Here is a 13,077-nt window from a genome sequence, read left to right as displayed (position 1 = left end):
AAAGGGGAGTATATTAAGGAGTATTAACTCACCCAATCACAAGGTACCACAATAGGCTGTCTGCAAGCTGAGGAGCAAGGAAGCTGGTCCAAGTCCCAAAGCTCGAGAACCTCGAGCCAACGTTTGAGGGCAGGAAGCATGCAGCACAGGAGAAAAATGTAGGATGGGAGGCTAAGCCAGTCTAATCTCTCCATGTTCTTCTGCCTGCTTTTTATTCTGGCCATGCTGGCAGCTGATTAGATGGTGCCCACCCATGTTAAGGGTTGGTCTGCCTCTCCCAGTCCACTGACTCAAATGTTAATCTCCTTTGGCAACACCCTCACAGATACACCTGGGAACAATACTTTGCATCCTTCAATCCAATTAAGTTGACACTATTAACCATCACATGGTGGTTGTGGCTAAAATTTTTGTCTCCAAAAAAAATCACAGAAGATTGGTTGTCATGAAACACACATATTCACATGTGCACATATTCAATGTTGTATTTATCTGCAGTTCATTTTTACTATTGTAAAATATATTCCAATTTATGAATTTATCAGCATTTAACCAATCTACTGATAATGAACATTTGAGTTATCTCCAATTTTTTGGTATTATGAACAATGTTCCTGTGAACTTTCTTATATATGTCTCTTGGTACACATATTTAAGAATTTCTCAGGGGGTCCATTCCAAGATGGCCAAATAGGAACAGCTCTTGACTGCAGCTCCCAGCATGATTGATGCAGAAGATGGGTGATTTCTGCATTTCCAACTGAGGTACCTGGTTCATCTCATTGGGACTGGTCGGAAAGTGGGCACAGCCCACGGAGGGCAAGCTGAAGCAGGGTGGGGCATCACCTAACCCAGGAAGTGCAAGGGGTCAGGGAATTTCCCTTTCCTAGCCACTGGAAGCCTTGACAGACCGCACTGGGAAAACCAGAACACTGTCACCTACACATTGCACTTTTCCAACGGTCTTAGCAAAGGACACACCAGGACATTATATCCCGCACCTGGCTTAGCAGGTCGCATGCCCACAGAGCCTTGCTCACTGCTAGTCCCAGATCGAACTGCAGGGCAGCAAGCCTGGCTGGTGGAGGGGCATCCACCATTGCTGAGGCTTGAGTAGGTAAACAAAGCAGCCTGGAAGCTCGAACTGGGTGGAGCCCACCACAGCTCAATGAGGCCTGCTTGCCTCTGTAGACGCCACCTCTGGGGGAAGGGCATAGCTGAACAAAATGCAACAGAAACTTCTGTAGACTTAAAGGTCCCTGTCTGACAGCCCTGAAGAGATCAGTGGTTATCCCAGCACAGTGTTTGAGCTCTGGGAATGGCAGACTGCCCCCTCAAGTGGGTCCCTGACTCCCGTGTAGCCTAACTGGGAGACACCTCCCAGTAGGGGCTGACTGACACCTCATACAGCCAGGTGCCCCTCTGAGACGAAGCTTCCAGAGAAAGCATCAGACAGCAATATTTGCTGTTGTGCAACATGTGCTGTTCTGCAGCCTCCACTGGTGATACCCAGACAAACACGGTCTGGAGTGGACCTCCAGCAAACTCCGACAGACCTGCAGCTGAGGGACCTGACTGTTAGAAGGCAAACTAACAAACAGAAAGGAATAGCATCAACATCAACAAAAAGGACATCCACAGCAAAACCCCATCTGTAGGTCACCATGATCAAAGACCAAAGGTAGTAGATAAAACCACAAAGATGAGGAGAAACCAGAGCAGAAAAGCTGAAAATTCTAAAAACCACAACGCCCATTCACCTCCAAAGGATTGCAGCTCCTCACCAGCAACAGAACAAAGCAGGACAGAGAATGACTTTTGACGAGTTGACAAAAGTAAGCTTTGGAAAGTCAGTAATAACAAACTTCTCTGAGCTAAAGGAGGATGTCTGAAGGTATCGCAAGAAAGCTAAAAACCTTGAAAAAAGATTAGATGAATGGCTAACTAGAATAAACAGTGTAGAAAAGACCTTAAATGACCTGATGGAGCTGAAAACCATGGCATGAGAACTACATGACGCATACACAAGCTTCAGTAGTCGATTCAATCAAGTGGAAGAAAGGGTATCAGCGATTGAAGATCAAATTAATGAAATGAAGTGAGAAGAGAAGTTTAGAGAAAAAAGAGTAAAAAGAAATGAACAAAGCCTTGAAGAAATATGGGACTATGTGAAAAGACCAAATCTACATTTGATTGGTGTACCCGAAAGTGACAGGGAGAATGGAACCAAGCTGGAAAATCTACATTTGATTTGCGTACCCGAAAGTGACAGGGAGAATGGAACCAAGCTGGAAAACACTCTTCAGGATATTATCCAGGAGAACTTCCCCAACCTAGCAAGACAGGCCAACATTCAAATTCAGGAAATACAGAGAACACCACAAAGATACTCTTCGAGCAACCCCAAGACACAAAATTATCAGATTCACCAAGATTGAAATGAAGGAAAACATGCTAAGGCAGCCAGAAAGAAAGGTTGGGTTACTCACAAAGGGAAGCCCATTAGACTAACAGCGGATCTCTCGGCAGAAACCCTACAAGCCAGAAGAGTGGAAGCCAATATTCAACATTCTTAAAGAAAAGAATTTGCAACCCAGAATTTCATATTCAGCCAAACTAAACTTCCTAAGTGAAGGAGAAATAAAATCCTTTACAGACAAGCAAATGCTGAGAGATTCTGTCACCACCAGGTCTGCTTTACAAGAGCTCCTGAAGGAAGCACAGAACATGGAAAGGAACAACCGATACCAGCCACTGCAAAAACATGCCAAATTGTAAAGACCATTAACATTAGGAAGAAAGTGCATCAACTAATGGGCAAAATAACCAGCTAACATCATAATCCAGGAGCTGGTTTTTTGAAAAGATCAACAAAATTGATAGAATGCTAGCAAAACTAATAAAGAAGAAAAGACAGAAGAATCAAATAGATGCAATAAAATATGATAAACGGGATATCACCACAGATCCCACAGAAATACAAACTACCATCAGGGAATACTATAAACACCTCTACGCTAATAAACTAGAAAATCTAGAAGAAATGGATAAATTCCTGGAAACATACACCCTCCCAAGACTAAATCAGGAAGAAGTTGAATCCCTGAATAGACCAATAGCAGGCTCTGAAATTGAGGCAATAATTAATAGCCTACCAACCAAAAAAAGTCCAGGACCAGACAGATTCACAGCCAAATTCTACCAGTGGTACAAAGAGGAGCTGGTACCATTCCTTCTGAAACTATTCCAATCAATAGAAAAAGAGGGAATCCTCCCTAATTCATTTTACGAGTCCAGCATCATCCAGATACCAAAGCCTGGCAGAGACACAACAAAAAAAGAGAATTTTAGACCAATATCCCTGATGAACATCGATGCAAAAATCCTCAATAAAATACTGGCAAACTGAATCCAGCAGCACATCAAAAAGCTTATCCACCACGATCAAGTTGGCTTCATCCTTGGGATGCAAGGCTGGTTCAACATATGCAAATCAATAAATGTAATCCATCACATAAACAGAACCAAAGACAAAAACCACATGATTATCTCAATAGATGCAGAAAAGGCCTTTGACAAAATTCAACAGCCCTTCATGCTAAAAACTCTCAATAAACTAGGTATTGATGGAAGGAATCTCAAAATAATAAGAGTTATTTATGACAAACCCACAGCCAGTAGCATACTGAATGGGCAAAAAGCTACAAGCATTCCTTTTGAAAACCGGCACAAGACAGGGATGCTCTCTCTCACCACTCCTGTTCAACATAGTGTTGAATAGTTTGGTCTGGCCAGGGCAATTAGGTAAAAGAAAGAAAGATGCAGATGACATGGCTGTATACTTAGAAAACCCCATTGTCTCAGCCCAAAATCTCCTTAAGCTGATTAGCAACTTCAGCAAAGTCTCAGGATACAAAATCAATGTGCAAATATTACAAGCATTCTTATACACCAGTAACAGACAAACAGAGAGCCAAATCATGAGTGAACTCCCATTCACAATTGCTACAAAGAGAATAAAATACCTAGGAATCCAACTTACAAAGGATGTGAAGGATCTCTTCAAGGAGAACTATAAACCACTGCTCAACGAAATAAAAGAGGACACAAAGAAATGGAAGAACATTCCATGCTCATGGACAGGAAGAATCAATATCATGAAAATGGCTATATGTCCAAGGTAATTTATAGATTCAATGCCATCCCTGTCAAGCTACCAATGACTTTCTTCACAGAATTGGAAAAAAAATACTTTAAAGTTCATATGGAACCAAAAAAGAGCCCGCATTGCCAAGACAATCCTAAGTCAAAAGAACAAAGCTGGAGGCATCATGCTACCTGACTTCAAACTACTACAGGGCTACAGTAACCAAAACAGCATGGTACTGGTACCAAAACAGAGCTATAGACCAATGGAACAGAACAGAGGTCTCAGAAATAACACCACGCATCTACAACCATCTGATCTTTGGCAAACTTGGCAAAAACAAGAAATAGGGAAAGGATTCCCTATTTAATAAATGGTGCTGGGAAAATTGGCTAGCCATAAGTAGAATGCTGAAACTGGATCCCTTCCTTATACTTTATACAAAAATCAATTCAAGATGGATTAAAGACTTAAATGTTAGACCTAAAACCATAAAAACCCTAGAAGAAAACCTAGGCAATACCATTCAGGACATAGGCATGGGCAAAGACTTCATGACTAAAACACCAAAAGCAATGGCAACAAAAGCCAAAATTGACAATGGGATCTAATTAAACTAAAGAGCTTCTACACAGCAAAAGAAACTACCATCAGAGTGAACAGGCAACCTACAGAATGGGAGAAAATTTATGCAATCTACTCTTCTGACAAAGGGCTAATATCCAGAATCTACAAAGAACTTACACAAATTTACAAGAAAAAGCCAAACCACCCCATCAAAATGTGGGCAAAGGATATGAACAACCACTTTTCAAAAGAAGACATTTATGCAGGTAACAGACACATGAAAAAACGCTCATTATCACTGGTCATCAGAGAAATGGAAATCAAAACCACAATGAGATACCATCTCACACCAGTTAGAATGGCGATCATTAAAAAGTAAGGAAATAACAGGTGCTAGAGAGGATGTGGAGAAATATGAATGCTTTTACACTGTTGGTGGGAGTGTAAACTAGTTCGACCATTGTGGAAGACAGTGTGGTGATTCCTCAAGGATCTAGAACTAGAAATACCATTTGGCCGAGCAATCCCATCACTGGGTATATACCCAAAGGATTATAAATCATGCTACTATGAAGACACGTGCACATGTACGTTTATTGTGGCACTATTCACAATAGCAAAGACTTGGAACCAACCCAAATGTCCATCAATGATAGACTGGATTAAGAAAATGTGGCACATATATACCATGGAATACTATACAGCCATAAAAAAAGGATAAGTTCATGTCCTTTGTAGTGACACGGATGAAGCTGGAAACCATCATTCTGAGCAAACTATTGCAAGGACAGAAAACCAAACACAGCATGTTCTCACTCATAGGTGGGAACTGAACAATGAGAATACTTGGACACAGGGCAGGGAACATCACACACTGGGGCCTGTCATTGGGTGGGGGAATGGGGGACAGATAATATTAGGAGAAATAACTAATGTAAATGACGAGTTAATGGGTGCAGCAAACCAAAATGGCAGATGTATACATATGTAACAAACCTGCACATTGTGCACATGTACCCTAGAACTTAAAGTATAATAATGAAAAAAAAAAAGAATTTCTCTAGGATAAATAGGCACAAATAAAATTGCCGAGTCTTAAGCTATGAGCATGTTTCACCTTTTTTTTTTGTTTGTTTGTTTTTTGAGACAGAGCCTCACTCTGTTGCCCAGGCTGGGTGCAGTGGCACAATCTTGGCTCACTGCTGCCTCCCTTTCCCGGGTTCAAACGATCCTCCTGCTACTCAGCCTCCCGAGTAGCTGGGACTACAGGTACGCACCACCGCACCTGGCTAATTTTTTTTTTTTGAGACAGAGTCTCGCTCTGTCACTCATGCTGGAGTGCAATGGCACAATCTCGGCTCACTGCAACCTCTGCCTTCCAGGTTCAAGCAATTCTCCTGCCCCAGTCTCCTGAGTAGCTAGGATTACAGACGTATGCCACCAAGCCCAGCTAATTTTTGTATTTTTAGTAGAAACGAAGTTTCACCATGTTGGTCACGCTAGTCTTGAACTGACCTCATGATCCACCCACCTCGGCCTCCCAAAGTTCTGGGATTGCAGGCGTGAGCCACCACGCCCGGCCACACCTTGCTAATTTTTGTATTTTAGTAGTGACAACGTTTCATCATGTTGGCCAGGCTGGTCTTGAACTCCTGACCTCAAGTGATCTGCCCATCTCAGCCTCCCAAAGTGCTGGTATTACAGGTGTGAGCCACTGTGCCTGGCCGAGCATGTTTAATAGGAATGTCAAGGTATTTTTCAAAGGGCTTGTACCAATTTGCAGTCCTATAAGATAAAAATGAATTCCTATTGTTTTACACATCCTTCATCACTAATGTCAACATTTTTTAATGTTTACTCTTCAGATGGTATATGAGAGTATTTCTTTGTGGTTTAAAGTTGCATTTTTCTAATTACTAATGAAGGTGAACATCTTCTGTTGTAGTTACCAGTAAGCTGTGTTTCCTTTCTTATGAGGTCTCACTTGAAGTCCTTTACAGTTATCCCTTAGTATCTGTGGAGAACTGGTTCCAAGATCTGCACATCCACATACCAGAATCCAAGGATGCTTAAGTCTCTTATATAAGATGGTGTAGTATTTGCATACAGCCCAGGTACATCCTCCTGTATATTTTAAATTATCTCTAGGTTACTTATAGTACCTAATACAATGCTTTCGTATCACTTCACTGGCATGTATTCAAGGTAGTACTCAGCATGCAGCAAATTCAAGTTTTGATTTTTGGAACTTTCTGGAATTTTTTCCCCTAATATTTTCAATCCATGGTTGGTTGACTCCAAGGATGAGGAACCCATGGATACAGAAGGCTGACGACACTCATTTTCCATTGATTGGTTTGCCTTTCTCTCTTAAAAGTTCTTTATTCTGAATTTTAATCTTTTGTTTTATATGTTGCAAATATCTTCTCACTTTGTACCTTGACTTTCCCCTTTCTTTATAGTATCAGTTATTTTAAACATGTTTTTAATTTATATGAATGGTCCCCAAATTTGTAAAGCAATATATTTTTAGGTATATATAATACCATTAGCAACTATTTATTTTTTTAAATTAATGAGAAGAAGCACCCCAAGGAGAGGGTAGAACTTTTGAGAATTTAAGACCCTACCTTATCTCTTAAATATAACACCTATAACATTCTACATTTGTTCTTCTTTCATTTATATTTTCATTTAATAATATTATATAATATCCTCAAATATTTATGAGATATAGAATTTTCACGTCTTTGGTCTCGGGGTAGTAGATTTGTATCTTTACTAGGATATGGAATCCAAAGATTTCCACAGGTCTCTAGAATAGTATGGGAAATATATATGAATAGTATGGCTAGAAGGATGACTGTCAATAACTATTATCCTTTTATGATTACAATAACAGCCTTGAGATAGTAGATTCAGTGTCTTTAATTCCAAGCTCATCATAATTAGCTTATTTTTCTTAAGTGTCATGCTTTCAACAGATCTAGAAAATGTGTAGTTTGATGAGTAATTTTGTTTAGTTCTGATGTCATAAAAAATGATCCATCTTCTATATCAGTATTTTTGAGAGGAAAAATATCAAGTATGCTAAAGGAAAATAATATCTACCATTTATCAAATACTACATAGTGACATCTTATATTTATTATTTTTAATTCTCACAGAACTCTAAGAGGTAGGCTTTACAAATGAGGAAAGTGAAGCTTTTTCTTCATTTATATTCTTATATACTTCATTCTATTGTGTGGCTTTGGGAGCCATACAATAAGTACCAGAGCAATAGTTATTAAGTGGTACAGCAATATTTAGCAAGACGTAGAGAACAATTCAAACACAAGCCTAGTAACTGCCAACCTTACTCTAATTCACATTGCATATTATTGAAAAGATCACTAACAATTAGCTATTCAAATGCAGTTAATTAAATAGGAAATATTTAATAAACACCTACTATGGAAAAAATACTATATTGACTGCCAGCAAATTAGAAGTAATCTAGATTGTATGCTAGAATATAACCTTTAAAATCAGGAAAATATTAGGTCTCACTGGTCCCACTCACACCTGTCTAGTTGACTGCCTTTGAGCAAGTCATTTAATACCTCTTAGCCCCACTTTACTTAAATATAAATGAAACTACAGTGGAAATGCACTGTGTATGTTTATCTATGCTGAGTGAAATAGAAGCAGGAATTGAATTAGGCTTTAAAGTAAATGAGGAAAGCAAAATTAGATACATTCAAAATAACCCTTCAAAATTCTTAAATCACTCAAACTACAGTTTCAAAGATACCATCCCTTACTGGATCCTATACAACTATTTTTATTTTTATGTTTCATCATTTGAACATGGCAAGTTGAACAGTAAAAATGGTTGGGCATGTTATACCAAAACTATCTACATTTAAAATCATTCTTTGTGTCAGGTGCAGAGTAGTTAGGTTATTCATTGGAGGAGCATCTTTTCTTTGCTTGGTGACTGCGGAAGCAGTGCAGCAGTTGGAGAAGTGGCCTAAGACTTCGGCGCTGGGTAACAGAAGATGGCCCAAACCAAGTAGATTGCTAGTAAATCCACTGGTGAGGAAACCTCCTGCAAACAGCTAGCCACTAAAGTTGCCAGGAAGAGCAGCCCCTCTACCGATGATAAAAACAAAACAACACAACAAAAACAAAACAACAACAACAAAAACCATAAAAACATCACTACAGGCCCAGGACCTTGGTGCTTGGAGAAATTCATCATTACCGGAAATTCACCAAGCTTCTCCTGTACTTCCAGAGGCAAGTGAGGCATAGTTGGTGGATGTGTTGGAAGACGCTGCTCTGTGTGCTATCCACGCTAAGAAATGCCCAAAGACATACAGTTGGTTTGCTGCATATGGGGAGAATGAGTTTAAGTGAAGGCAGTTTTAATGGAGTTTTGTAGTAAACGCTGTAAAATAATTTGTGACATTTTTGTAAGAAATGACATATAATATGCTGCATTTATACTTAAGTCATTCCATATTTCACTCAGGATAAATGCGAAAAGTGATTGTTCACAGGCCTCAGTAATGAGACATTGCTCAGGAATGATAATAAGTTGCTAATATACAGAAGGGACGGGTGATAGTTCTTGCTTCTCATGATGTATGTTTCTATATGTTAATGAGCTGCTGGGTAGATATTAAGACACTAAAATTGACAAATAAATGTGTACAGTCCTTTGGTAATAAAATTAGTTATGATCTGATCCAAGTGTTTAATGATTGGGCCTCAGTCTGACCGTACATCACTGTGATTGAATGTGGGCTTTTTCAAGGGTGAAGATATGTCTTAACCATAGTGTAACTTACAGTTTCCTAAAACAAAAAAAGTCAAGTTGGTATCTACAGAATACACCAGGTGCATTTGTAATAGCTATTTTATATATCATAGTGTCAATATTTTAAAATTAAATGTTTTATATTCACCCCCAAAAAAATTCTTTGTGTCAAGTACTTGTGGTAAATTATGTTTAAGTTTCATGTATTATGAGGCAATCTAAGTGTTTAGGTACAAGGAAAAAAAGAATAACTCTGTTCCAAACAGGGCATTTAAATCTAGGTAGGGAAATAATATATCAACTATCTGTGCCAGCTGCTAAGAAAGAACAGGGTGAAGGAGGGAAAGAAAGAAAAGGAAGGCAAAGAAAAGAAAAAACTTTTTTAAAAAGAAACTTTAAAGAATTTCCAAATAGAATTAAGTTTTACAAAGCATCATGTCATAAAATCATGTCCTCAGTTTTTCAACAGTGCTGATTTAATTTTTATTATTTTCAATATAAAAATTCATTATCTTATGAACAAAAGTAATTTATTTTACTGTTGTAAGGCTTTCCCAAAAATAATTTTCCAATCAGAAAAAGGGGGGTTGGGGCAGAAAAGAAAGTTTGTTATTTATTGTGGTCTTTAACATTCAATAACCTGACCTGCATTTATCAAATGATCCATATTTAAAGAGCATTATGCTGCTAGGAGATAGAGATAAAATACACCAGACGATTATCAGTCAATGTTTGTGAAGGAAAATCAACAGATATAACTGTCACATGAATCCACACTGATTTATTTGTCATGGCAGAAAAACCTGAAAATTTTGGGATGAGTTCCCTCAAACGTGATCCAGATTTAAATATATTTTTTCAGTGCTTCCTGTTTGGTTATGTAAAAATTTGACCATACCAAGAGCCTTCGTTTTTTAAAAAAATATAATTTCCCTGATTCTCTAATTGTGACTCAGTCTGGCTGTCTCTATCTGCCTTCTACCAGGGATCGGCTTCTCTGTGGGAACTGGAAAAGTGCACATACCCAAGAAGCAATGCAAGATCTCACTTTCCCCAGGGGCAGTGCCAACACCCTAGGACTTTAGACTTCTGTACTTCCTCCTCCTAAACCAGCGCCTTGGAGACAGAATGCAAAGGAAATAGTTGACCAGACTCAGAGGAGGAAGTACTGCAAGAAATAAATTCATTTGCCTACTTAGATACAGATCAAAAACTGAAGAAGACTGTAGGCTGCTAAATTCCTTATCATCTTCTTCCCTTTTAGAAACTCGTTTCTACCTTTAGAAGCTAAATGTGTCCGTTTATTGAGAAGTTGATGAAGCTAGCTCAACATCATATGCACGTGTGTGTGTGTATATACACACATACACTAATGGTTTTATTGTTTAAAGAAAATAAATCTACTTCACATTTATATAGATGTGTCTTCTACAACTGCTGTCCTAAGCATTTCCATAGATTGCCTCAGAAGAAGCAAAGATTTGAAAAGCATTCTGTATTTGAACACTTTTAATTTTAAAATAATTTATTCACATTTTTAAAAGTTCTTCTTTGTTCATGCTGCTATTGCACTTCTACCTAATGCATTGTTTTTGTCTTTTAGTTAATTTTATGTATTTCTCTTCACATTCTCCAAGGTGCCTAACAGAGTAGATAACAGACTGTCATCAAATATATAGTGAAATAAAGTAGTATGATAAGATATCAAATATCTACAGTTGGAGGGGCAGGGAAAAGAAAAAAGATAGCACAAAGTACCATGAAACTCTGGGGGCATTAGTTTTCAACTCCCTTTCCCATCCCCACCTCCTACCCCCTCACTGTTAAAAATTATTTAAATCAGCATTGCTAGCAAGTTCTCTTAAGTGGTTTTGAGTTTTTATTTAGGTCCATATGCTCCTTCACCTCCACAGTCTGTGTTACACAGTTATGAAATGTATGCATGTGTTCAGTTGTCTATCAAGGGTTATTTTTATAATAATTAGATTCACATAAGTCTAACTTATGTGAAAAGACTGAGAAACTGTCTTTTCTTTCTGCAAAATGAAGCTTTCCTTTATCCAGTGTATGCTGTTATTAAAGCCTCAGGATTTTGCTACAATTCATTCGTTTTTTATTTCATTCATTTAATAGACATTTACTTATTGTCTGTGCGCCACAAAGCTTTCTAGGTCTTAAGGACTATTTTTACATTTTCTTTAAATGAAATTAATGAATTTACATCATAGTTGCTACACTAGAGGCCCTTTGGGGATACTGCAAGAGTATAGGCTAGGAATTACCCAAGTCAGCTTGGGAAAGTCAAGGAAAGCTTTAAAGACCAGACAGCATTTGAGAGTAAGCAGAAATCTATCCTGAGCAAAAGCTAGTGTGTAAACGGCAGAAAAATAAATTATATTTCATATAACTTCTACTGAAATTTGTGCTACCCAAAGTTTGGTTCACAGTCTTCTGATGATCCACAAACTGTTACTAGGCTATGTCAAGATGGATACAAAAATAGACGAAGAGTATTTAGAAACCTTTATTGCAATTTGACAGTAATATTATGTCTGTTGAATCTAATTTTTAAAATTACAGCTTGTTTTTGTATGTGTTTTTTTTCATTTATCTATTCATTTATATTATATTTAACAAAATTATTGGCTCACAACATACTGATATTTTTTAAAAGCACATACAGTTTGAGAAGTGCTACTATTAACTGCATCACATTCTGCCTGTAACTCTAAGGTTGTTCCCACTTTTAAGCTCCTTTTGAGTTCTAGAGTGTACGCTAAGAGGTTTTTCCACTGACTTCAGGAAGAACCTTATATCATTTGGATGATTTTAATTAAGGATCATGCTAACAATTCAGCTAGGCTGACCAAAAGCATCCTAAGTATCTCAGTGGAGTTAGCAGTAGCTGATTCACATTCTGTGGCACAGATTATCAAAAGAAAAAGCAACTAGATGGTGACAGAATACTATTCTATTTAATTCTCCTAATACCTGAAGCCATTAATCCTTACTATTCTTTTGAGAGACAAGTCTTACATCTCTTGGTATCATCTTTATTTAAAGAACTCAAGAGAATTCTTATAAAAATAAGAGTTTAATTCACATACAAATTCAACTAAGGATAGGTCTTCACCACCTAAAAACCTATGATCTAAAATGGACAACTCACAGTGACTGTTTATTCCGGCTATACATAGGGGAATTTTTTTTTTTTTTTTTGCAAACTATGAAATTACAACAAAGTTTAACATGCATAAGATCATGCATATGAGAAGCACACCAATTTGGAAATGAAACACTCAAGTCAGAATCTCTTACAAAAATCATTAGATCATGGACTCCTTGTTCTTTACTTTGCACATAGTTTATTCTAGCTACATAGATTCCTTCCTGTCAGTCTCATCAGTAGCAGCTTTCTTTTTAGATTTCAATGAATCAGGACGCCACCACAATTCATAAAATATCAAAAGATTTGGTAGGAATTATGAAACAAAAATTAGAACTTAATGAACATATTCAGATAATCTCAAGTGTAAAACCACACACAAATATTTTA

The 13,077-nt window shown here is 37.8% G+C and overlaps 1 protein-coding gene across 4 annotated transcripts in view; it reads right to left on the bottom strand.

Moving 5' to 3' along the window:
• Nucleotides 1-13,077, bottom strand: part of LOC105484487 (RAS protein activator like 2) — a 378,824-nt gene that overhangs the window by 263,422 nt on the left and 102,325 nt on the right. The window lies entirely within an intron of this gene.

Source organism: Macaca nemestrina, chromosome 1 (genome assembly GCF_043159975.1).
Source record: "Macaca nemestrina isolate mMacNem1 chromosome 1, mMacNem.hap1, whole genome shotgun sequence".
Lineage (NCBI taxonomy): Eukaryota > Metazoa > Chordata > Mammalia > Primates > Cercopithecidae > Macaca > Macaca nemestrina.
Note: the sequence above shows the minus strand (reverse complement) of the source record. Positions and strands in the feature narration are given on the sequence as shown.